Source organism: Pipistrellus hanaki (assembly GCF_964339955.1).
Source record: "Pipistrellus hanaki genome assembly, chromosome: 9".
NCBI classification, from domain to species: domain Eukaryota; kingdom Metazoa; phylum Chordata; class Mammalia; order Chiroptera; family Vespertilionidae; genus Pipistrellus; species Pipistrellus hanaki.
Window position 1 is genome coordinate 15,588,302 of NC_140511.1, and position 26,303 is coordinate 15,614,604.

The 26,303-nt window shown below is 36.3% G+C and overlaps 1 long non-coding RNA gene across 1 annotated transcript in view; it reads right to left on the minus strand.

Moving 5' to 3' along the window:
- Positions 1-22,790, minus strand: part of LOC311628633 — a 42,712-nt gene extending 19,922 nt beyond the window's left edge. Inside the window, exon 1 of the long non-coding RNA XR_014796036.1 lies at positions 22,504-22,790. This is a non-coding gene — a long non-coding RNA (uncharacterized lncRNA). The remainder of the gene's footprint in view (positions 1-22,503) is intronic.
- Between the last annotated feature and the right edge of the window lie 3,513 nt (positions 22,791-26,303).

Here is a 26,303-nt window from a genome sequence, read left to right on the forward strand (position 1 = left end):
GAAGTAGAGATCATTATAATAGCATTTTCTCAGTATCATATGCTATCATCTTCTTTAGTTGAGTCAGGAACCTTTTCTTAGGATTTAAAAAGTTGTCTTGATTAAGGTAAAATATGATTGTGGGACATTGACTAAATCAAGAGAATGCAGGGTGGGGCAGACATAGTTTTACAATAGTTTAAATGCAAAGTAATGCAATAATTTATAAATAATAATATAGTAATAAACTCTGTATTTTGTGTATTTACAACTATAAATCTATGTGTGCCCCACCGTGTGTGTGTGTGTGTGTGTGTGTGTGTGTGTGTGAGAAAATAATAGAAGCAGTGGCTGCAGTCACAGATAGCTATGCTAAATACTGTTTCATGAATGCATGTTAAAAGATTTCATTACAAATCAAGGCCAAGTTTGATTTTCATCTAATGAACTTGCACTCCCTGCCAGAATGAGTCATTTCATCAGCACATCTGAATGCACAATATATGGCCAACTCAGTTTCTGATAGATTAGTAGGCAATGAGAATACACTGGCTTGATTGGGCTGGGTGATTGCAAATTCCTATTCCTAATATTTGAAATACTATTCCTTATAGGAAAATCATTCTACTTAAGAAGATACTGAGATAGTATTTTAATTTAGTGCTCAAAACTGTGGATCAAACTGGGTTCCGGACTACATTTTATATAATAAGGTCCTAGAGTAGAGGTTCTTAAAACTTTTGAGTCCTTCAGAATGATAAAGAAGGCTTATTAAAAGTCAGATCACTGCCTAAACCGGTTTGGCTCAGTAGATAGAGCGTCTGCTTGCGGACTGAAATGTCCCAGGTTCGATTCTGGTCAAGGGCATGTTACATGGGTTGCGGGCACATGTGGAAGATATGGGGCTGGGGGTGATTGCCAGTTTAAGAGAGTGAGAGAGGGGGTAGGAAGAGGTTGAGGAAACGAGACAGATAGGGGGACTAATAAAGGGGGGAAAGGGTAAAAGTACAAAAAAAAGAGGACGGTTTGGGAGTGAGAGGCAGGAAAGAGTGAACCACATAGATAGGATAGGCTATTTTCCCAAAGGACAGATGTGCTGATGAAATGACTCATTCTGGCAGGGAGTGCAGGAGGCAGTTGATCGATGTTTGTCTCTCATCAATGTTTCTATCTGTCTCTCTCTTTTCCTCTCTGTGAAAAATCAATAAAATAAAATAAAAAAATAAAAAGTCAGATCACTGCTACCTATTCCTAGAACTTCTGTAAGTCTAGGGGTATAATCTGAGATTTTTACACTTACTGAAAGTACCTAGACTATACTTACTAATGCTGCTAGTCTGAGAACCACTACTTTTCAATCACTATGGTAAATCAGCACGTTGGCCTGGGAATTGAAATTGCCTGGAGAGCTTTTAATCTACTGATGCCTGGACCATGTCTCCAGAGATGGCTCTGAGCTCCAGCCTCGGGACTTAAAAAGTACCCCAAGTGATTTAAATATTTAATCAAGATTGATATTCATGCCACATATTTATGATAATCTGCAGTTCAAATATAAATTAGTATTTGTGTATTTGACTTTCATGTTTATTCATATCACTCTCTGTTCTATCAACACAAAATATCATGAATGACTGAGCAAAGACATTGAAAGTTTGCATCCACATCATGCTATTTCTTTTTCCTGGATGTTCTTATTATCATAGTCCTTAAGAAGAAAGGGTGCGAATAGGGTTCATCATTTTCCCCACTGGAGAGCAAGTTGTGCTGCTGTCTCTATCTCTGTCTCTATGCATGGATGCTTTTAGTCACCACAAATTCATAAAGGCAAGAAGAGAGAGGGCTGTCCTTTGGGAAAATAGCCTATCCTATCTATGTGGTTCACTCTTTCCTGCCTCTCACTCCCAAACCCTCCTTTTTTTTTTTTTTGGTACTTTTACACTTTCCCCCCTTTATTAGTCCCCCTATCTGTCTCCTTTCCTCAACCTCTTCCTACTCCCTCTCTCACTCTCTTAAACTGGCAATCACCCCCAGCCCCATATCTTCCACATCAAAACAACAGATGCTTACTCCCCCGTTTTCCCAGGCTGGGTTCTTGTTCACTGAGACAAGCCATATTAAGATTATCTGTTTCTTGTGATGTTTAAGGTCACATTTCTAAATAATAACATGCTGTTGTCTGAAGTTTTCATAGTTTTTTGACATTACATATTGCATTTTCTGTGGAATACAAGAGTTTAACTTTTTATAAGACTATTCACAAATAAATCACTACTTTCCTTATCATCCTCTTAATATACTTAGGTCAACATTGTTTTTTCATTGAACATATATTTAGTATGTGTTATGAGTATATAATTATTATTCATAGTCTAAACAGATTTAATCACATTTATTTTATAGTAAAACATTTCCCCCCTTGTGTTTATAATTGCCTCTTTTTGTTTGATTGCTTATTTTCCCATATACCTCTAACACCATATCCCCAAACTCTCCTACATAAGTGTAAATGGCCACTCATCAGATGTATACAGATTCAGTATCTTACAAGTTTTACTTTTCTTGTTTTGTTCATTTCATTTCTCATGAATACCTATTTTCATACCCCATGTCCTTTGTTCCAGTTTCAACTGGAGTCCTGTCAGATTGCAAACCTTGTTTGGATATTGCTTGTATGAAAAACATTATGTTTACTGGGTTAGAGGGATTAAAATATTCTAGGTTGAAAATAACATTCTTTCATATTTTTTATGGAAAATTTTAAATCCCACTAAAGTCTAGCTGCTAGCATTGCCACTGTGAAATGCATTGCCATTCTGCCCTAAGTGTTGTAAAAGATATTTTTCTTCCTCTCTTTATTGAAGCTTTTAAAATACACTTCTAGATATACAGTTAAACTTACTTTTAAATATCTTCAAGCACTACTTTGGATTGCTCTTTACATATAGGATGCTAGGCACACATAGCAAATTTTCCAACTGGGAACTTAAGCTTTTCCATTATGGGAAGTTTTCTTATCCTTACTTATTTTTAAAACTTCTTTCTTTTACTGAAGTGTTAGACTCTGTGGACTAAGTACTTTATTATATTTTTAATCTTTTTTTCAGCAACTTTTTAGTTTTATGGAGAGTTACTCAACTGTATGATCTATATGTTATGCTAAACTGTCCGCTCCTACTATCATATTTACAAGAGATCATTTAAGAAAAATCTTTGAATAGTTAATCTTATAAGATCCTGTTCTTGCTTCATAAATATATTTTTATTATTTCTTTTAGGAAATTATTACAATTCCTTGGAATTTTCCTCATAATCTCTGTTACATGATAATAGTTATAGCTTCTATCTTCCTATTATTTGAAATCTTGCCATTTTCACATTTGAGGTCTTTCCTCCAAAATATCTGGTTATTCTCTTATTTAAAAGAGAGGCAGTAAAAAAAATAGTTTATTGGAAGCCTTTTGTGTGTGGTGAAGGGAAAACGATAAAAAATATTGATAGCAGGGACATAATGTGTGGCAATTGGATGAAACCTATGTATTTTGTGGAAGGTTTCCAGGTGTCAGGATTGGTAGGTTTTATATATTAGGACAAACTGTTTTCCAGAAAGGAATCATGTAGTCTCCTGGTCTAGGGGACACCTTAGCTGCTGGCTTTATGTAAATCAAACAGAGCAAGGAATATTAGATTCACAAGTTGCTGTACATCTTATTAAATATCTCTTCTTGGGCATATTACCACTACTCTCAATTGTCCATGCAGAGATCCTCAATTCAGTCTCCAAAGATAAAACTTCCAGTCTTCTGCTGAATTTGAGGAAAGTCTAAGGATTGAAAAGTCTTTAGGTAACAAACAAATACATTTAAAAATCCCTTCAACCATTCCTCATTTACCTTGCCTGAGTGCACCCATGTGTCTCCTACGTTACCTGCTGGTTCTCTGATCTAAGCTCTCCTTGTACTGCAGCATGAAACTGCAAGCTTCCTCTTGGCTTCTACTTTAGGCAGGCTAAAGTTTCCCTGGCCTGTCCTCTTGGGTTCACTTCCTATTTATCTACTTCCAAAATGCCATAGGTATCTTTTGTTCTGTATCATTTCATATTTTGATTATTTCTTTGGTTTTATGTTGTTGCAAGTCTTTATTATCATGTTAGTGTGGTTTTGGAAAAAGCTAAGGTACTCTACATTCAATAGGATAATCCAAACCTTCCTAGTTTTTCCTTGCATAAAGTATCAGGTAGACAAATCTGACTTGCCATCTTTTCCTGCTTAGAAAGAAGTGTCATGCTCACCTTATTGATCATCTTCCCTTAGTGAGAAAGGTGAAACAAGATTCAGGCTTCTAGAAAACAAGGCTATTTAGGCTTACCTAAACTGAGAAAAATCTGTCTGTTTGTTTTTCTGGTACACACATTTCTAGGTTAGCAGGGTTTCACATTATAATTTTTAAAAATGTTTTTTATTGATTTCAGAGAGGAAGGAAGTGGAAGAGAGTGATAGGAACATCAGTGATGAGAGAGAATCATTGATCAACTGTCTCCTGCACACCCCACACTGGGGATCCAGCTGCAACCTGGCCATGCGCCCTGATCAGGAATTGAACCATGACTTCTTGGTTCAGCGGTAGACATTCAACCACTGAGCCATACAGGCTAAACCACATTAAAATCTGAAGTCAAATTTCCCACTAGTAAACAAGTTTTTGTCCCTCATTGTCCCCTGGGTATATAATTTCCCTAGAATACTAAGACATAAAATTAATACATAAACTATTTGTTGCTAGTAGTGGGCATTTCTCCATTTTCTGTCAAGTACTTTATCTTCTTTATAGATAATAATATATAAATATGTATAAATATATTGTATAACTGTATATTATATATGCACACATATAATTTTAAAAATATAAAATTCAAGAAGGGCATATTGCCAGGTATTAATAATGCACGACCAGATTGCAGCAATTTGGATGCAAGCTTTGTTTATATTTTCCAACTTATTCTGAAAAATAGACATTTCATGCTTAATGTGGGAAAGAGTTATGGAGATACCAAGTTTAATGAATATAACTATTGGTTATTTCCTGATAAGTTTGGAGAAGATAATAATCAGAGAGATTTGAAATTTAAAGTCCCCATCATGCGTTGAGATTAGTAACTAAATTTCAATCAGGAACTTGTGAAAACATGGTTAAAATCATCTTTCTGATAAGTCTGGAGTTATTTCTAACTTCTCTTTTCTTCTTCAAAATTTGAGGAGGTCTTAGGAACATAAAACATGTGGCAATGTCAATCCCTAGTACAAACGGCCTCATTGCTCTGATCTAGTGCAGCCACTAGACTTTAATTTTCCTTAGTGTTTTAACACAAAAGAAACATCTCCTGAGGCTCCTGTTTAGACTTCCCAATCCGCCTCATCAATGTGGGCAAGAAAATGACAACAAGAGGGATCTGCCATACACATTGTTCTGTACACTGGCTCTGTCAGATTGTGTTTTAATATTCCACTCAGCCCAGAAATGAGTTTAACAGTTTTCTGTAGCATAGTAATTTCCAGAATGCATGAGTGAGGTCACTGAACCTTGTGTTTCTCATCAAAGTTAAAGGAATTGTATTAATCTTTTCATTGTTTCTCCTCACATATAGCAGAATGACTGATTGCTTGGCATATTCTCAAGTACTACATGGTGCCAAACAGATGGGGACTGTTCAGGCAGAAGCTGAGTTGGGCAAAGATATACTCCACAATTTTGTGTTTGTGAAGAGAAACAATTGGATGGGTTTCTTTTTTCTATACTTTTGTTATTTGGGTTCTGAACTGGAGAGGAGGAAAAATCATCCTGTTTATTGCACTCTCTTCTATTGATCTGTATTCTATTGAATGAGAATATATTTTAAATTAATTCAATTCTTCAAATGAATCAGTTAATGCTAGAAATAATGAATCCTATTTAAATCCTTTATTATTTTACTTCAGAAATAAAAAAGTATTAACATTGTGGCAAACCTAGGTCTCTTCCTTCAAATTTACTTTCTACAACCCTGGTCCATTCATATATATATATATATATATATATATATATATATATATATATATAATATTCACTATTCCAGGCACTTATCTAAGGCTCTAAAAATAGTGCAAGAAACAAAATGCAGAAGCACAAATCTTTATGTCACTTACATCCTAGTATAAATAAAACTAGCAATAATCAAAATAAAGAAGGAAAAGTAATATGCCAGATGATGCTTGTTATATAGTATTACAACACAGGTTAAGAGGAGTCTGTCCATAAAGCAGAAGGTTTATTATTTTAAATAACAAAATCATGGAAGATATATTCAAAAAGGTGCCATTTGGAAATGAGCAAGTAAAACCTGATCCTAGCCGAGAAAAGGGAATGTAAAGATTCTGAAGTAGGACGCACAGGTCACTATAGCCTTCTTGAAAGACAGCACGGAGCTCATGTGGCTAAAGTATAGTGAGGGGGAAAAAGGGAGAAAGCAGAAAATAATCCTGGTGGCAGATCCTGTGGAGATGCTTAGGCATTTGTAAAGACTTAGATTCTACTCTAAGAGAGAGAGGAAACCTTTAAAGTACTTTAAGCAGAGGAAGGATACCGTGATTACATTTCAAAGGGCTCACTCTCAGCTTGTTTGGGTTCTGTAAAGACACAAAATTTGACTCAGACCTTTTGGATAGCCACCCCCAGGAAGCACTAATAAGATGTGATCTCTCTTCCTGCTGGAGTAATGACAGGGGGTATTTAGTAGCATGTCAGAACCATAGGCCACCACCAGGTGCTAGTGCGGTTACCCATTCATATTGTCAGTGAAAGCCAGGGAGGGAACAAAACCCCTAAGCCAGGGATGTGTGACCGAAGCCTGGGTAGGGAGCAGAAACTGCCACCACTGCCTAACAGTAATGAGGAGCCTACTCCTTGAATGTCAGCAAAGGCTGGGTGAAGGACCTGGATTCCTCCCACTTTTACCACTATTGCCTCCTTTTCCATCGTAGGTGAACTCAGTGAGCAATGCATTCAACCAAGTGGTAATTGTTTTTATCATCCCAGACCATGCCAAGTTAAAAAAGAAAACATAGGTGGCTGAATCAGAGTTTCGTTTTAATTCCTCAGGTCCCCTTTTATCCATATGGCTACTCAAGAGACAATATCACTTAGGCTTCCTTACAGTCGGCAGTCAGTGGAAGAAGGAAGCATCATGCCTAGGATGGGTCATGGCAAATTTTTCAATTTTCAAATTAGGCTAGTGTAGTTAACCCCCTTATTAACCAAAGATGAACAAAAGGAAATAAACTCTTGTTGAGTGAAGCATTTCTCAGGGACCTGAACTATTCGTGTGTGTAGAACATGAGGAGTTGAGGATAGTAGAATTAAACTCTTTCACAGTTGATTCTTAATTTTTTTAAATATATATTTACAATAGACTTTTAGGGAGAGAGAAACATTGGAACATCTATTAGCTGTCTCCTGCAGGCTCCCTTCTGGGAATCAAGCTGACAATTCAGGCGTGTGCCCTGACTGGGAATCAAACCAGCAGCATTTCAGTGCATGGGACAATGCCCAACCAACTAAGCCACACTGGCCAGGGCTTGAGTTGATTTTTAGAAATCCATTTAATTTCATGTTGATTCCAGCAACCCAAGGATAATAAAGGGGTAGGATGTGTCCATCAAGTGCCATGACAATTGATTTACTGGTAGGTGGTATTTGGAACTGGAATAACAGCGAAGCAATAACAGCTGCCCCGAGACTGTTCAGTTTGTTAGAAGCATTGCTCCATGCAATGTGGACTCTGTCACCATGAGGCAAATGGGATCAGTGATGGCACAAGCCGAAAGTTTGGCATGCATTGGTAGCTTTAACATTGGAATCACACAATCTTTAACTGTGTATCTAGTTCCTGAAGATGTATGTTTTTCCATGTCTGCTTTGATGATGGATTCAGGATGAGATGGTAGTGACAGAGTGGTGCTGGCTTGATCATCAACTTGACTGTAGTCAGTTTCAACAGAGAATGGTCCTTACGGTGGGAACCTGCCTCAGTGACCCAGCTTTCCAATCAGCAGCTGTGATTTATTTCTGCATTTCATGGTTCCCAAGGTAGGAATGTCAATATATCTGTCTATGGTCCTCCCAGTGACAGCCCAGATGACTAGATCATTGTCAACAACCCAAAACCTAGTAAATATATAATACTTGGTGCTTAGGAGTGCTATCCTAGGCAAGGATAATAACTTACAGGTTAGCCTTTGTGCTGATGTATCACCCTTGCCACCGTGATTCTTCCAGGGTTGCGTAAAGATACTTGTATTTCCCTATCTGATTCTTTCTGGAGTTTCTTTTTCTGGCTCTGATTGTTTCCTCACATACATACCCAGTTGAAGGCTAAGGGAAGCCCTCTGCATATGTCCAGAGTTCTGTCTTCTTGAACTCTGAACTTTTCCTCCATTCAGTGACACTGCTGGGCCCTGCTTAGCTTCCCAACTCCTCTGTACTAAGATCTCTCTCCTGGCAGTAAACTGGGGAGTCATCAGGCACATTTAGTTCGCCCCCCTGCTCTCCCTGATCACTGTCTCCTGCTGCAATCCTTTTGTGAAGGTCCAAAAGGGGAAGCTCCCCATTTTCTTTCATAGTGGGAGCACTGATGTATGAGAAGCTGCTCCTTAGAAGACCCTTCCTCTGGGAGAAATGTAAGGAAAAGGCGATTAAAGGCTGAAACAAATGTAACGTAGGACATACTCAGAAATAAAAATTGTGCAAAGGCGTGGTTTGTTCTCTTGTACCATTGAGGATCCTTTCACCACATGATCATTTAGGTTGCAGTGTCTCAGTCCTATTTTTTCCCCCAGTTCTAATTCTCAGAATGATAAGCCAAAGAGAATTGTCTGAGTTTTTTACAGCCTCGCCAATGGCAATGCAGGATGCTTCTGTGATTATGAGCTTATTGACCTCTTCATCTGCTTTGCACACACTTTTCTTGGCAAGCACACCCTTTGCAGTGAGGCTGCTGAATTACATTCTGGGCAGGGAGCAATCTCAGCATCACAGCACCCGTTTGATGGACCACAGGCTAAAGATAAATGAGTAGAGAATATATCCAATTTATTCATTGGATTTTCCCATGTAGCTTCCAGCCAAGATCATTTGCAGGGCAAAGCCAAAATAGACACCAGTAACTCACTAACCTTATCCTTCAACTACTGGCTCTTCTCTCTCTCTCTCTCTCTCTCTCTCTCTCTCTCTCTCTTTCAAGCTACTAGAGAGAGAGAGAGAAAGAGAGAGAGAGAGAGAGAGAGAGAGAGAGAGAGAGAGAGAGAGAGAGAGAGTGTGTTATATGTTTTTAAATAACCACACATCTAATTGAAGATCTCATCTCTGCCCCTGTGTTTTAAAGTTCATCTGTTCATTGTCTCTTTTTCCTTTTTGGATGATTAGTCCAGAAGTAAATGTTTTGTTATCTTTTTAAATAGTGAGATGCTTTGGTAAGTTGTTGTTTTCTTGTGTATTTCATACATTTAGCTCAATTTTTGACCAATTTTCATTTCTCAGAGCTACAATGGGAGTCTCTGAGGGATAATCTTAAAGCTCTGTGTGAGTGTGGAAGAGAGAAAGGAAAGCTAACTCATAGACATTGAGGGACTCTTTGCTCTGTAACAGGCTCTCTACCTGCAATTGTTTTATAGACTATTTCACTCAACAACCTTGTGATATTGCAGTTATTGTTCTTAGTTAACAAATGAAGAAATTATACTCAGAAAGACTAAGACTCATGTGCTTGGACTTTTCTCAGTTCTACAAATTCATGAATCTTATATTCTCTCACTTATTTTCTTTTGAAAATTTCCATTATCAGGCACAGATTTCTGTTTTATTTTCATGTAAACTAATATGATTTTATTTTTATTATATTTATAAGCAGTTTAAAAATATAAAAACGCTACATAGCATTCCCATTCAAATTCCAGTTTTCTCCTCTGAGAAACCAATGTTAATAATTTTGTTTTGTATTACTTATATACAAATATATTCAAATACACAAATTTATAATTTGATCACTTTTATTGTGATATATTATTCATCATGGTATTCAACTTGATTTTTAAAATCTAAAACTAAATATTTTTATTTCCTAACAAACATAATATGCTGACTTTTAAAATTGCTGCATAGTATTCCATTGTATGATGTAACTTAAATTTCTTAATATTTCACTGATCTATTGTTAGAAATATCTATAATTTTTGTTGTAAATAATATTGCAGCCAATACCACATAGCTATATATACACTGAGTGGCCAGATTATTATGATCTCTTAATGCAAAATAACCTGCCTGCTCAGTATATATATATATACTGAGCAGGCAGGTTATTTTATATATATATATATATATATATATATATATATATATATATATATATATTTAAAATTTTTATTATTGAAAGTATTACAAATGCCTCTTTTGCTCCAACTCCCCCATGATAAATAATATTGCAGCTAATAATGACATAGTTACATAATTTTTTTAAATGTACAAATTACAAATGTGCAAATGCATTATTCATCTATCCTTTATTTGGCTCTTTCTCCTTTTCCATGTGTAGTTTAATTAGCAAATGCACCATCTAGTAGCTTTGCCAGGTTTACCTCAATCTTGCAGGGAGTTTTAAATTATCCCCTCCTCCTTCCAGCAATTTTGTGCTGACTGATATTGCAGGCAAACATAAAATACCTGATTCACAGCCCTTTAGCTCTTAAACGTATTGGGTGTGTTCCAGTACTTACATTGTCAAAGCAGGTTTATAGAATTATAGAAATAAGAGATTGAAATGACCCATTGGGTCAAATGTTCTATACACCTGCCAGTAAAAAGATTGCTACTTACAATATACATTATTAATTGGATGAACTGGAATGTATATTTTTAGAATCAGTCCTTCCACTCGAACAAAAGAAGAAGAGGTAATTGATGACAACTGGAATACATCCATATGAATGATTTCAGAGTCAGGTAAATAATATGGATATGGTCATCTTATAATCTTAAATAATTATGTTGTTCAATATCATTTTATTTAATTAAAATACATTATATCAGGCTCAGCTGGTGTGACTCATTGATTGAGCAGTCGTCTGAGGCACCAGGAGTTGCTGCCTTGATTCCTGGTCAGGACACATGTCCAGATTGCAGGCTCAATCTGAACATGTGTCAGCCTCCTCTCCCTTCTTCCCTTTGAAGTCAATAAAAACATTTTGAAGAAATTATATCAGTAGAACATCTATCTTTATCTCAGGACACTATTCCATTATTTAAGACTGAGTATTAATAGGAAGAAATTTGCTTTCAGAAGTAAATTTGCTAATATTCTTACATTTTAACTGGGGAATATTTGATAGCTGAAAGAATAAACCATATTCTGATTTCAGAAATAATGACTTAAGTGAATCAGAATGTTGTAACCCTCCTTGTACACAAGGGTACAACTAACATTATATAGATTTTATAAAAATTAAGTGAGGCAAAAAATAAATAAATAAATAAATAAAATTCTGTTCTTAGCACAGTGCTTGACACATACTCAACAAACATGTTTGTTTTTTTCATCATATTAACCACTTTACCATCTAAATTCATCTCAATTCTCTCTTTCTGGTTCTTTTAGTTGTAGCTATGCATTCATATATTAAACATGTATTGAGTTGCAATTATCTTCCAGACATTGTGGTATATAGCACTGGTACAATAGATGGAGAGGATTGTGGAGGGTGATTACCCTGCCCTTTTGGACATTATAGGCTAGGTGAGAAATTGATTCTTAATCAAGGAATCACAAAAATAAAGGGGGGAAAAAGCTAACTGTAGTGGGTAAATGAAATATGCAACATGAGAGTCCAAGGGAATTGAGCACGATTGCTCAATTGTGAAGCTAAGAGTTTGCAAGACAAAGAGGAGAGGAGAGGTCTGAGTGTGCTATACAGAAGGAAAATAATGAACAAATGTATTGGAAGAGGAAGCACTGTACCTGCATTAACTGAGTGAAAGGTGACTTGGCTGGTGAGGAGCAAGGAAGGAGCTAATGGAGGCTGGGGAGACACAAGAATAAGACATGGAATGGAAACTGGCCAGCATATTCCTGCAGTATTTGGGTAAAATATGGATACTTAGATTAAAGAAGACATGTAGTAAAGCATTATTTTTAGAATTGCCCATTCTCCAATTTAAGAAACATGATGTTAAATGCTATAGTAGATATTTTTAGTTTACACCATATGCTCTAAACCTACAAACCTAAATTGTATTAGGGAAAAAACAAACAAACAAAAAAACTCAAAATCTAATTTTAGGAAGGTTCTATCAGTTCACAATAAACCAGTAATGAGTAAGATTAATAAAATGGAGTCTACTAGGAAAAGTGACATTTTAAGATATATTTTTCCCAGTTCCACAGGAAGTTTTTGATTAAGTAGCTAAACTCTTACCTAGAAATAGAAGTTACTGATACAGAAAATCCATGATCTTTAAGAATTATGAAGACAATATTTAGTTATTTTTCCAATGCCCTGCTTCTAATTACCCTCTCCCTTCTATTTATTAATACTTGTGAATTAAAGTATTCTGATGGATAAACATAAAATTTTTACTGCTGATCTATGACAACAGAAAAGATCTGTTTTTATATGAAGAGAAAGATTGGTTCAAAAGAGTTTTAGTCTTGGATATATTCTAGGTGCAGATAACTATATCTTGAGTGATTATTTACCTGAATGCCTTTCCTTAGAATTTCAGCCTCTTTGAGAGCAATATATTTATTTTACTCATATTTGTAATTTTATGACTTAATGTAACACATAATAAAGCAGAAACAACAAATAAATATTTGATAGATAAATGAAATAATCAACAAAAATTGTTTCTATAAACTGAATCATTATCACATTTTAAGCTGTGGCATTTTATAAATTTAGAAGAAGCTCAATAGGCCAATTTATATAATACAACATTCACTTTACAGCTAAGAAAATAGAGAACTAAAAATGTTAAATTACTCCTAGTTAAATAAATTTTAGCTAAATTACTCCTAGTTAAATAATTTTTTTATTAAGTTAGAGAAAATTATTTAAGATGAAATGTGGAAAGTAAAAGTAACAATATTATCATCACCTACTCATTTAATAATTTATTTATCTCAACAAAACATTATGGTCATTATTTTATTATTGAAATGCATTTTAGGGCTACCACATTCAATCAAATGTCAGCACTCCATATAGCTTGAAATGAGTGGCCAGTCCCGTGGGGCACCTTATTCTTTATGATTTAACATGTTCTATTATTTTGACCTGTAGTTTTGTTCTCTGGTTTCATCACAAGATGGTGCCAGTGTGTCTCCATCACCACAGACTATGGATTAACAGATCATCTCTATGTACTTACATTGAAGGTTGGTTTTGGACCTCGTGAATTCCAAGCATCTTCATTTTTTTCTTCCTTTTTTAAAAATGTCCAGTATCCTCACTCAGGCAATTGGTAAATACTTTTCTAGGAGTTTTCTTCAAAGTTCAGATCATTCTATGATAATCCCATGTCTACATATCACTCATGTGTGACTACTGGCCCTAGTGAGCCTCACTCATCCATAAGAACACACACACACAGTATGCACACACACTCAGGATTATGGTCACTATTCTTCATCCAGCCTATGTTCAGAAACATTTCCACCAGTAACTTCTATGTACTGTGTATACTAGTAAATCTCAATTCATCCTGGAGACATCTCACTTAAGTCTAGAGATAAAACATTCTCCTCAAATCCTATTTTCAATGAGTTTCGACACTTGGAAACAAAAGCAAAGAAGCTTAAACATAAACCTCACCTGAGTAAAGACAGTATAATATGGCTACCTACTCTGAAAGGGGAAGGGACAGGCAGAAAATGGAATAACAAAATATGATTTGAAAGAAGAATAGAAATTTCAGAAAAATATCTAAACAAATATGCACAGAATTTCACAGATACCATGCTTTTTGTCCATTGTATTACTATATTCAGGAAGATGGGCCAGATTTTGCTAAAAACAAACAAACAAACAAACAAACAAACAACACCACAAAGCAACAAACAAATAAACCAAAATAACCAATGTCTGCAAATGGGAGAGCTCACTAGCTAGAAAAGTCAGGTAATTAGTTTCTGATAAATAAATTAATTGCGTAATGCCTTAATCACAAAAGTATTTTTTTCAGCTTTGAATTATTAGATTGCAGTGGGATATGCACAATGCTTCACTATTAATATGCCTTTTTTCTGTTAATCCATGATGAAGCTGGATCCTACATAAGGACAGTGATGGGAGGGAGGAGGCTGGGGTAAAGGACTTCTTGATATTACAGTTTTAATCTTTATTTGCTATTTTGCCATAATTTTTTAATATAATGTAGCATGCTTATTAATAATCCCGATTAACTTGATAAGTAGAAGTCAATGACTATTTTAGGGAAGATTTTTTAAAGCAGATTTTACTAGTACAGTAGTTGGCAAACCGCGGTTCGCGAGCCACATGCGGCTCTTTGGCCCCTTGAGTGTGGCTCTTCCACATGATACCACGGCCTGGGCGAGTCTATTTTGAAGAAGTGGCGTGAGAAGAAGTTTAAGTTTAAAAAAATGGTCTCTCAAAAGAAATTTCAATCATTGTACTGTTGATATTTGGCTCTGTTGACTGATGAGTTTGCCGACCACTGGACTAGTACATTTCATAAACCAAGTGTCTGTGTGTCTGTGTGTGTGTATGTTAATAAATGTGATCCAAAATACCATGAAAGCAAAACAAAAAATAAGACAAAACAATTTACCTTTTGCCAAGGGACCTTAGAGTCCTCTGATGTAATTAGACATTTAATCATTGAAACATTTTTAGATATCAAAACCACAGCAACCAAATCATTTTCTGTTCCAGAACATGCCAGACTAGAACAGAAAAAAAAAAAAATGGTAATGTATCATGCCCTGAAGGTGAACAGTGAAATGCATTCACAGTGCTTATAACTAAGCTACTTCCTAGAATGAAAGGAAATGTATAAATTTTCTTAGCCTCATGATGATCATATTAGCTTCAGTGACAGCTTTCTTCTTCCTTAGTTTAGTTTCTCCTAATTATCTCTTCCCCAAAGTACTAAATGATTTTGTTTTACCCATATTTTTTCTCTCTTGCTACTGCATTCTATTTTTAATACTTATTTCAGTAACTTCTATGCCCATTTTTAAAGAATAAAAGTATTATACAGAGAGCTGAGAGGGTAAAATGAAATGTTCTATTTTTATTGGATCATTTACTTGTTCTTTTATTGGTGAAATATTTATTTAATGGCAATTATGAGTAAGAGCCTGCATATAAAGAAAGGTGTGAGATTTATTCCCTGCACTCCAAGAACTGATAGACACTGAATAATTTAGATGCCAGATTTGGATGGATGTTAAAGGTTATCCAGGTCAGGATGGTCAGGATTCATCAGAATCACCTCTACAGTTTTAAAAATGCAGAATCATAAATTCCAAATCTCATACACTAAATGAGTATGAACAGGTTTGAAAAGATGTGTTTATGATGTATGTTAAGTGACTTTGGAATGTCAGAATGACAATGAAAAACAATTTATACCCACGGATATAATACAACCTCTGATCCATTTCTTAAATTATTTTGCTTCATAATATCATGCATTAAATAATAGATTATATTATATTATAAACTAGAGGCTCATTGCATGAAGATTCCTGCAATAGGCCTTTCTTCCCCTGGCTGGCAGCACCAGTTTTCCTCTGGCACCTGGGACCCAAGCCATCGCTCTGGCCATCACTTTCTATCTTTGCTCTGGTTGGCACCTTCAATCTTCACTCCAGCCAGAGTGTCACTCTTGCAGCTCCCTCCACCGGCCTGCCTTCTCCCTCATAGCAGGCATACAGCCCCGCCCAGCTGCTCAGCACCTGCATGTGTGCTGCCCAGAGGCTTGGATTGGATGGGGGGTGGGGCCACCCCCATCTTTGTTGGATTAATTTGCATACTCACTCTTGATTGGCTGGTGGGCGTCACAAAGTGATGGTCAATTTGCATGTTTCTCTTTTGTTAGTGTAGATTATAAAACACACACACATTTATTACCTTTGGATTTAGGAAGTCAAAATATAATTAAAGTTTTAGATAGCTCTGATCAATATAAATTCCTCTTAAACTAAAAAACAAATAAACAAAATGGTCCTCTTATAACTTCTACCAGCTGATCCTTTTTATTTCTCTTGATTCTGAACTGGATTAAAACTCTTGAGCACATCAAAATAATAATCTTGTGTTTTTTCCTCATTTCTTTGTAGTTAAAATACAATATTTCCATTAAACATAAATTTATTAGTATCATTTCATATATGATAACGATAATGATGATGATAAAGAACTAGTTCTAATAATTACTTCAGAATTATTTCAAGGGACTTTTGATTCAGTGGACAAAATTTTTTGTGACAATACTTGGAGTAAAATTACATTTTTACTTCTATTAACTTAAAAATAGTTTATAGATAGTTTACAAGGTATTTCCCCAGACTATGCAAGATGCAGCCTTTTAATGGAAATTAAAAACAAAAAGAGAGACTTAAGATAGTGGAGATAAAGAAAGAGAGGGACATAGTTTTTATTTGATTTTCTATTTACATCCTCACTATGATATTCAAAAATATCTCATATTTTTCCTGTTGCTATCTGTCCCCTAAAATTATAAGATTATTGGAAAGACTCTAAATGTCAATACTGAATCTAAGTTGTTTCCACTGAGTTGAATATTCAAGATTCAACTCTGAATGCTTCAGACAAATGGCCTAGTTTATTGCCTAGTATTTGTCACTGAAATTTAAATAAACTGTGTTCTTATGTAACTAGGAGGAAAGTTATAAAGCAGTAAAACACTAATTATATTTCTAAATTAGTATTGGATTGATCATCAATAAACAGAAACATATTTTTCTCTGATTTCAAATTAGGATATTTAAAAAACATTTATAAAAGGACAAGAGCTATAATGTAGTCACTCTCTTGGGTCTCATATTCTACCTCTTTTCTTTTCTGCCAAAGCTTTATTCTACAATGCCAATGAACTTAATTTTTAAATCTCCTGAGCTGCTCAATTTGCATTTTATTATGTTTAGTTTCTCAAAAGGGCTATGATAATTTATTTTATATAAATGTACTTATATTATTTTTCTGATTTTATTTTTAGTAAACACATTAAAGAGTAGCTGAAAAATAGATAAGATTATAGGGAAGAAAGAAAACACATTATTAATATTCTTACTAGTCTTTTCTTCCACATATGCATTCTTCATTTTTTAACATACTTTAAAAAATATGTAATTCCTATGATATTTTTGTCTTTTAACTATTTTTGAAATCATAATTTTTAATGGTTAAATAATATTTCATTCAATGAATTTGTAATATTTTACATAGCCCCCTGTTATGGAACTTTTCTATTGGCTCCAATTTTTTAATAAGGAAGACATTCAATTATCTTTGTTATTTATTTATTTTTAAAGGGCATAGTCCAATACATGCAATTAGTCAGCCAAGTTATATGCATTTTAAGCCACTTAGTACTTTCTGCAAATCCCTTATCTTTAATTTAATGGTGGTGGATACCGCTAAAATTTATACATGAGATTGCCCACCTTACTACAATACATCTTTCCATATAAAAGCTGGATATAAATTTAATTTTATTTACTGAATGTGAATAAAGGCTCTCTACCTCTTTATGTTTATTAAAAATTTACATTTTCTTGTCTTTTTTTCTGTTTATATCTTGAATCTGGATTCAAAATGGACTTTTACTTATTTTAATTAATTAATTAAGTCTCTAGAAATTATTGTAATATTGTTATATGTGCTGGATTATTTTCTCTCTTCTATGTGCTCCTTTATATATTAGGGTTTGGAAGCCATTGTTGCTTCTACTGAATTAGCATGTGGCCTCCAACAGACTGCAGACGTGAAATGTTACCAAAGGTCTCAGAATGGATTTTACAAATAGCCCACTTTATTGCTGTAGGCAACTGATGTTATGGAGAGTGGTATCTAGTACTCTCTGCACTTCTCTTACACTAAATCCCACTTGCTTGTATTATTATATATATATATATATATATATATATATATATATATATGAACCCTAATATGTAAATCAATCAAACTGCAGAACCAGCAGAATGACCAGTCACTATGATGTTCACTGATCACCAAGGGGCAGAAGCTCAATGCACAATAATGTCTATTATTCATTAAATTCTTAATATATGCTAGACACCATGCTATGTTATACCATTTAAACATCAGAGTAAATATTGTAAAACTTGGGACATTATATTACCCAAAGTTCCTTAGTGGTATAGTTTAGTCACAAATCAAAGGCTGACCAAGTCCAATACACAATGTTCTTAAACTACCCGAGCAACAAGATGCCTTTAAAAATTATTTGTCCCACAAATTAGCAAACAATAAAGAACTGACACTGTTCCAAATTGGCTAAAAATATAGAAATAGACTTTTTTTTTTTTACACTGTCAGGTAAAAGTGAAATGTAGTAAAAACTTATTGGATTTATTTTGAAGAAAATTCATCAAAAATTTTAAAGGATGATTTTTAATGATCAAATAATCAATTGTTATTCCCAGATTTTGTGATCCCCAAAGACCACCAGGGAGCCAAGTCTGATGCAAAAGCAAAAGAGCCTTTATTCAAGCTCCAGCCTGGTCTCTCCGCCTCTACCAACACAGCGGCAGGATGCAGAGAGCCCAGAGCTCTGAAAGTATAGCTTTTTTTTTTTTTATATAGGGTTCAGGGTTGGGTGGTGGGATGATGCTCAGACCACTGAGTTGGCTGGTTCTGATTGGTGGGGTGAGGGCCAGGGTCCAGTTACACTGGGTTACTTCCCTCTGCATTTCTATTGGCTGATTTAAGGGTGGGTTGGGTAATTGATACATTTTACAAAAGATGGAAGACAAATTACAAAACGGAGTCAGTCCTACTCTGCCCTTGAAAGAAAGCCTATGTGCTGGGAAGGGGCCATGAGACCATAACTCAAGGCCTGGCCTGGTGTTAGCACTAATAACTCTATCTGGGGCACAGTCCACGGCCTCTCTGGAAGCATGCTCAAAAATTCCCACTCTCCATCATCCATATCATTTATAGTTTAAGAATATAATATGTAAGCAAAAGTGTCAAAGATTAATCTAGAATCAGATTAATTAAAGCATTGTTTCTTAATTAAAAATTGAAAACCAAATAAAATTCATTTGAATATGGTATAATGAGATCTTTATACAAAAAATATTGTTAATCTATTCAAATTTGAATTTTAGAAAAATATTTGATATCACCAAAAGGTTCAGTGTTTTTAAGAGAAAACACAATTACAAAATGTACTAGTAAACTCAATTATATATGCATTATACATGAAAAGCATATGTATAATGCAAAAACTTGAAGACTACTCTCAAAGCTAATTGTGCTTATCCAAGAATGATGGAATTGTAAATGAGTTTTATATTTTGTTCTCTGGTGTTCCGCTGATGGGATGGGTAATTCGAAATCACAGATGGAAAACAACAATGTTTTGAGGTGGTTTAATTAAAATTTTGTGATTCTGAAACTATGTGTTAAAGATTGTCCTGCTTAGCCATTTAATTCTCAGAAATATATTCTCATAATATTTGATAGATCTTTCCTTCTCCCAACTGATGGACGGAGTATGATGTATGTAAACTGCACTTGCGACCTGGACATTTCTGAGCACACCCAACCAGGCACCTTATATGGACTGTACATTGAACCACCAATCAGCACCTGCTAAGTACCCTAAGCCCCCAATTCCTAAGTACATAAATGCCTACTCATGTGCCTTATATGAAACCACCAATCAGTGAGTGCTGAGTACCCTAAGCCCCACCCCTTCCCTTTCCTCCCCTCAAAAGGCATGTTCACCTCTACAGGTGTTGCTCTTCTCCTTGTGGGGGAGCCTGGCAGGGTCCTTCTCATCTAATAAAGTCTGTAGTCCTGGTTTTCGCCCCTCTGTCTCATCTTTCAGCATTTTAACTTCATCCAGTCCGGAGGGTTTTACACAGATACTATCTTTCCTGCATTTGCAAGGGCTTCCAGTTTATCTGCTGTTTTGGAGAAAGCCTGAACAAGGAAGCATTTAATTTACTGTAAAAATATACTTGGATAGCACTATTTTAAAAGCACCTGCATATTTATTAAATGATTTGATTCTAATACCAAATGTGAAGTATATAGCATAAATATTACAAATAAGGAAGTGTTAACAATCTGGGTGAGGGTATATAGTTGAACAAACAATACAGTATTTGTGTAGGTGTGCTAGTGTCAATTGAGAAACATTATCTTGAGAGTTTGCTCTAAAATCTCTCTTCCACAAAAATGGCCTTCCCACACTCTTCATAAAATTATTATAGGAGAATTTTATATGTGCAATTTACATCCCAGTAAAGCTGTTGTTGTTTTTTCTTGTTGTTGTTGTCTGTTTCTTTTTTCAAAAAAGCCCTGATAATAATGCTCTTGGGTGATTTTTTAGAGTAAGTACGTGTGTTTGAGAAGGAGCAGTTTAGAACATAAAGTGACAGTTCCCTCGCAGATCTACTGCCATAAAAAAAGGCAGAGAAAGGCTCTTGGCTAGAGCTGTGTTATAGGTATATGGGTGCTGCTTCCTGCTTTTTACCTGGGGTGAATCTTTCTCCATGGTCACACTGCCTTTCAGGATAAATTAGGTTCTCAGACTACTGGGAGAGAAAACCCTTGATTGATACCTATTTTGGGCAGATGTAGCAGTCAATCGTATAGAGTAAAAATGAAGCCTATGTAACTTACTGAGATACAGTGAAGGCCAGCTCCTCCTAAGCTGACAGAGCTTACACACAATTACATGGCTGTTATTTTTTAATGGACTTTTATCTTAAAATTTATATTTTGCTTTAATATAGAGGCAGCACAGGTACTTTGCAAATTTAACAAAATTATAAGAATAGAAAACAAAAGACCTTTCTGAAGTATTCAATTTAAAGGTAAAGGCATACAGGCTTTATTGAAAAAGAACATAGTAAATGAAGCATTGGTATGATTCATATGTAGAAGAGGTAAAAAGATTGCAGAGAAGAAAGTCATCTGGTGGGCATCCAATTAAATTGAGATTCTTTCTAATAAATAACTAGAGTGCATATATTTCCTAAGTTTTGGTCAAAATTATGAATTACAACTTAAGTCTTTGTGCAAATTATAACAAAGGCATATTATGAAATATAGTGGCAACCATACTTTGGTAAAAACTGCTGTTTGAATTTTAACCCTTCTAGTTTGGCTCTTGCACCTGATTAAACAAGGGGGTTGGGGGGGGACTATTTACCTTAGCTTTCAGGTGGAGACTTGGAGGCTAAGGCAATTTTCCCTTGCCTGGGACCAGGAGCACAGGAGAGTACCGTATTTTTCAGACCATAGGACACACTTTTTTTCCCCCAGAAGTGGGAGGGAAAAGTCCCTGCGTCTTATGGTCCAAATATAGCCTACACATATACTGTAAAAAAAAAGTTTTTTTACTTGCCCGGCTCTGTGTGGTCTCTGTGTGCTTGCCCGGTTCTAAAATGGTTCTAAATGCTGCTGTTTACTTTACAGGGTTGATTACATGTGTTTATGACTGTGATGTTGGGTTTTAATGCACATAAAATATTTTAGGACACTATTTGTTTCAGAATCTTTTTTTCTTCATTTCCCTTCTCTAAAAACTGGTGCGTCTTATGGTCCTGTGCGTCTTATGGTCCGAAAAATACGGTAATTCCCACTAACTCAGTAACCTTCAGAGATAGAAACTGTAGATAACCTCTGAGCTCTCCTTCTGTGTTATCGCTATTGCAAGATAGGGCCACATTCCAATGTCCAGCAGGATGTGACTAGCAACGACCCTGCTGGGCTGACCCCAGTCTTTAGAATGTAGTCTTTAAGATTTAGAATTTAGAACAAAGGAACATTTCTGTGGTTTGAACCTTTAAAATGGGTTGCCTACCCCTGAAACGGTGCAGTCGTGTGGAGACCACCTGCGTGTGGTGCTCTTGCGTCTGTCCTGGCCAGTTATTTCAATACATCTTTGCCTGCTTTTTAATCAATCATCAGCCTCCAGTGGTCTTATTTTGAACCCAGGGTTCTACCCCACAACATATTAGAAGTTCTAAATTTATCAACTAATTCTTATTGAGCAATTTTTGTTATAGTTATTGAGATGGCATTTGTTCCAACTCACCCTCAGGTGGGAACTTCTGCACAGGTGACTAGGGTCTCTCAGCCAGAGAACTGGACTTATATGGGTTGCCCACAGTACTTAACTAAAATTGACCGAGCATAAATTAAACACAGACACAAGAGTTAAAATGCATGAATCCCAAGGTTTATTTACCAGAGTCCTGGTGGTTTCCAGAAGCCTACGCAGGTCACCTGGAGATCCGCGCGGACAGACACACACACTGGACAGGAACACGTTGCTGCAGCGATTCGGTCAGGAACGAGGCCTCAGAAGTTTGGCTCACAGGCAGAGTGACAGCTTCGCTCAGGCAGAGTCTCACGCAGTATTTCGAACAGGGAGAAGAGAGTGGGAGAGCATGTTGGGTGGAGGAGCCCTTCATGGTCTCTGCCCAGTGCCTCTAGGTCCCTTCTTTTATGGCCATTTCTGGGTGTTTTCTTAATTCCTTCTGGGCATTTCTTAATTCCTTCTGGGTGCAAGGAATAAATCCTCAGTGTGTCTAATCGGGCGCTCTCCAGGTACCTTTAGCCTCAGTTTCCAACTTTTCAGATAAACACTTGTTAGGGCATTCACACAGTTACAACTTTCCAGATAAGCACATGTTAGGGCGTTCACACAGTTAGGGGCTCAAAGTCAGTTTTAAAACTCAAGTTATACAAAATGGATTCAAGTCACATTATATGGAGTTACTTATACTAAGCCTAAAACACATTTCAAATAATTTCTTTTACTTAAAATAAAATCAGAATAAGATCAGAAATACAATTCACACTTAAACTATAAATCACTCATAAAAGTAAATGCTTTCATTCCTATTTTAAGTAACACAAATAATTATTTTTACACTGTTTTTAAATCCTTAAAACATCACACTAATATAACTATAACAGCATTGGTTAATAAAATTATATATTTTAGGTATACAATTCTACAATCCATCATCTGCATATTGTATTTTGTGTTTATCACTCCAAGTCAATCTCCTTCCATCGCCATTTATTTCCATTTATCTTCTTCTACTTCTCCTACTGCTCTTCCCTCTGGCAATCACCATTCTGTTGCCTGTGTACATGAGTCTTTCTTCTTTTTTCTTTGCTTTGCTCTGGGGTCGAACCCTGGATTCAAAATAAGACCACAGGAGGCTGATTAATTAATTAAAAAAAGCGGGCAATGATTTATTGACTGGCCAGGACAGCCACAAGAGCACCACATGCGGGTGGACTCCAAATGACTGCACCGTTTCAGGGGTAGGCAGTCCCTTTTAAAGGTTCAAACCACAGGAATTTTCCTTTGTTCTAAATTCTAAATCCTAAAGACTAAATTCTAAAGACTGGGGACAGCCCGCAGGGTCAGTGCTAGTCACATCCTGCTGGACATTGGAATGTGGCCCTATTTTGCAATAGCGATAACACAGAAGCAGAGCTCAGAGGTTAGACTCTAAAGGTTATCTACAGTTTCTATCCCTGAAGCTACTGAGTCAGTGGGAATCAATCTCCTGTGGTCCTGGTCCCAGGCAAGGGAAAATTGCCTTTGCCTCTAGGTCTTCACCTGGAAGCTGAGGTAAGTACCCAGTGTTTTAATCAGATGCAGGGGCCAGAATTAGCAGGGTTAAAATTCAAACAGCAGTTTTTACCAAAGTATGGTTGCCACTATATTTCAGCTTAATCCCTTCACTTTTATCACCCGCAACCAATCCTCTCCCCTCTGACAGCTGTCAGCCTGGTTTCTGTGTCCATAAGTCTGTATTAATTTTGTTGATCAGTTTATTTTGTTCATTAGATTCACATACTGTGCCGTGCCAGCACAGCCAAGGGTTCATTGAGCCTGCAGAAGGACGATGAAGGATGGAGAAAAAAGACAGACAAGAGAATAAGCTGGGTCTAGGTGGATCTTCTGTGCCTGGCTGAGGCCACAGAACCGATCCAGACTGCAAAGCTGGTGCTTTATTTATAGTCAGAGGTAAACAAGGTAATTTACAATGTTACTGTAAGTTTCACTTGTTTTGGCAGCACTTGCTGCCCCTCCCACAGTCCATTAGCTACCCAGGGAAGATCTAGGGAGCAGCTACAAAATCAAACTTAATTATGCTTAGAGGACTGTGCCCTCTAAACTGGGACTTGTTTGTGATTTTGCCAGCAGGTCAGTCTGAGGCTTAATCCTATAACCACTCCCAACAACATACAAGTGGAATGATATGGTACTTGTGAAGCAGGAATTTTAGGGGGAATTTAGGCAGGCTTAGGGATTTTTTGAATTGGGGTCCATGGAGAAGCATGGGGCTACCTACTGGGAGAAGGTACATTTATTTAACACAAGGAAGCCAGGCACAGTTACATTTCCATAACACAGGGAGGCAGCAACAGGTCTATTTACCTAAGACAAAGGAACTGGAAGTAACCAAGAATGGTTACATTTACAAAATAAAGAGAAGGAAGCCCTTCATTCAGAGAGGAGGAGGGGAGGAGGGGGATGACGGGGGATAAAAGAGCCTCACATGTTTAATGAGAAGTTCAACTTTTGAGCTCAGGAGTTATTATAGTAACCAGTCTAAGGGAATAGTGACCAATCACAGGGGATATCAAGGTACCAGGCTCTTCAGCCTTTATAAGCTGTAGGGAAGAGGAACTCAGTGGAATCCTTCTCCCCCTCCCCACATGGGAGTCCATTCTTTGTCACTCTTCCCTCTCCCCAAATAGGAGTCTGTCTGTACTTGTTCTTTAACTAATCTTCATCTTTGCTATACCACTTTTCTATCCGTGGATTCATTCTTCAATTCTGGAGGGCAAAGAATTTGGATTCCAGTCCAAAAATTTGATATCACTTGTCTTTCTCTGACTGGCATATTTCATTTAGCATAATACTGTGTAAGTCCACCCATGCTATTGTGAAAGAAAAGAGCCACAAGCTAATCTGACAAGCTCAGGGAAGGCTTGCGTGGCAGTCTTGCAAACCCAGAGACCTAAGATAACCACAAAAGATGGTTTGAAAATTAAATATCTAACAGGTTATAGTAGGTAGTCATGTCCCAGATATTTCACCTGACAAAGATCAACTTTGATCTTTTACTGAGCCCCTCTGCCTTCCTGCATCTGAGATAACATATCTGTGAGATGTCTGGGTAACTTGTAACTTCCTTTTTACCCTGGACCCCTCAGGGCACAACAAATGGCCTCCAGACATTCCTCATTGTTATTGTTATCAAGTTAATTGTCAACTGTTAATTACGTTAGAGTATTCTGTATCCATCTCTGTAAAGGAAGCTCATGTCCATTATTTAACCTTTTACCCTATCCCAGAGGTTTCCCTGCTTCGCTTTGTCCCACCTCCCTAATCTATCACCAATGAATGTCATGTAACTCACCAAGTCCCTTTCCTTTGATTGCAATGTATAAATATAGAAATGTAACCCACCATTCTCCGGAGCATTATCTCAATCCGTTGAGGTTCTGCTTCCCGGCACATGTCGACAGTAAGGCTCAAATAAACTCACAAAAAAATTCTTTACAGGTTTCAATGGTTTTTTTTCATTAACACTGTTGTAAAAGATAACATACTCATTTTTACAGCTGAGTAGTATTCCATGTGTAAATGTACCACAGCTATTTTTGTTCCCAAGGCTTTTTATTTTAATCCTTACCCAAGAATATGTTTATATAGATTTTGGGGGAGAGAGAGGGGGTGGGGGAGAGAGAAAGAAATGAGAGAGAGAGAGAGAGAGAGAGAGAGAGAGAGAGAGAGAGAGAGAGAGAGAGGAGAGAGAAAATGTGAGAAATATCAATTGGTTGCCTCCAGTATGTGACTCAACCAGGGATTGAATGAGCAAGGAGGTATGTGGGTATGTGTGGTGACCAGGCACCAAACCCACCACCTTTTGGTGTACAGGAGTTCTAATCACCTGAGCCACTTGACTAGGGCTATACCACAGCTTTTTTATCTACTCATTTACTGATGGGCCC